The sequence below is a fragment of the Fragaria vesca genome, linkage group LG6, assembly GCF_000184155.1.
Source record: "Fragaria vesca subsp. vesca linkage group LG6, FraVesHawaii_1.0, whole genome shotgun sequence".
Lineage (NCBI taxonomy): Eukaryota > Viridiplantae > Streptophyta > Magnoliopsida > Rosales > Rosaceae > Fragaria > Fragaria vesca.
The window spans coordinates 23,171,689-23,173,062 of NC_020496.1; positions in this window are offsets into that span (position 1 = coordinate 23,171,689).

The following is a 1,374-nucleotide window of genomic DNA, read 5'->3' on the forward strand; positions in this document are numbered from 1 at the left end:
TATATATATATATATATATATAGTATATATATATATAGTATATATATATATATATATATATATATATACTATATACTACTACTACTACTACTACTACTCTCTCTCTCTCTCTCTCTCTCTCTCTCTCTCTCTCTCTCTCTCTCTCTCTCTCTCTCTCTCTCTCTCTCTCTAGGGTTAGGGTTTCATTCGAGAAAACATTGCAATGACTGCAGACCTCGTCTCCAAGCTTTCCCCTGCCACTAAGAGGAACCAGTGGATCTTGATAATCTTTGGTGTCTAAATTAAGGTTTTATGGCTCCTAGGTTTTACCTAGTTGGCCGCTTGAACACAAAAAGGACTGTGGTTTTTTATTCCTTTTGTAGTGTTGTGAAATCAATGTGGAGATTATTCACAACAGTGGAAGTTCAGGCTAGGGGTGACCGATTCTTTTTTACCTTCACCAATGATAGAGACGTCAATCAAGTGAAGAAGGGAGGTCCATGGGTGTATCAAAGTGCCATAATTTTGCTAAATGATTGTAACGAATTTTCTGATATCATGGCTATTCCTCTTGATTTTGGTGTGTATTTGGGTGGAGATCCAAGATCTCTCGGAAGCCCTTATGACGATGGCGACGACGAGTTTGGTAGGGGAGGCCATCGGATCTACCAAGGAAGACTGATATGTCCCCAGGCCAAGGAAGCAGAGGCTACGGTTGCAGCGCTAGTCGTCGCCCCAAACCCAGCGACTTTTCCCATGATTTCTTAAGCGTATTCAGAGCAGAACCTAGTCTGTCCCTCGATGCCAAATCTCTCATCTCTTTTTCCTAAAGAGGAGAGATCAGTTACCATCCGAGAAGTACCAGAATTCCATTCTCTAGTCAAGATTGTTGGTGTTAGCCGGCAAAGGGAAGAGAGAGCTCTGAAGATGGAAAGCGTGCTACGAACAATTTGGCGGTAGTTCTGTTTCACCTTGAACCAGGGGATCTAGGGTTTGTGGTAGGTACCGATAGTTCACTTGGAATTCTGAAAAAGTCTCAAAAGAAAAGAGGTAGACCTTGGGGAAGCAGAAACAAGAAAATGATGTAGGGCTCTGGTTAGACGGACTCTATGGTCCCTATGAAGTAGCACCAAGATCCCAATACAAGAGTACCCCTTTACTTTGACGGCAAGGTACACCATTAGATATTAGACCTCATGTCATTTTGGAAGGTTCTTTGTAAACTTAGATAGGTTCATTGCTTTTTAGTTAGTAATTGCTTTCTAGTAGTGTATGTCCACCTTTTTGACCAATTTTTTTGGATTAGGTTGTTCCCTTTCAGTTTTGTATTTGTGTTCGAATCATGAGTTCTAAACTTGTATTGGTGCTTGCTTCTGCTTGATCTAGCAATATTTG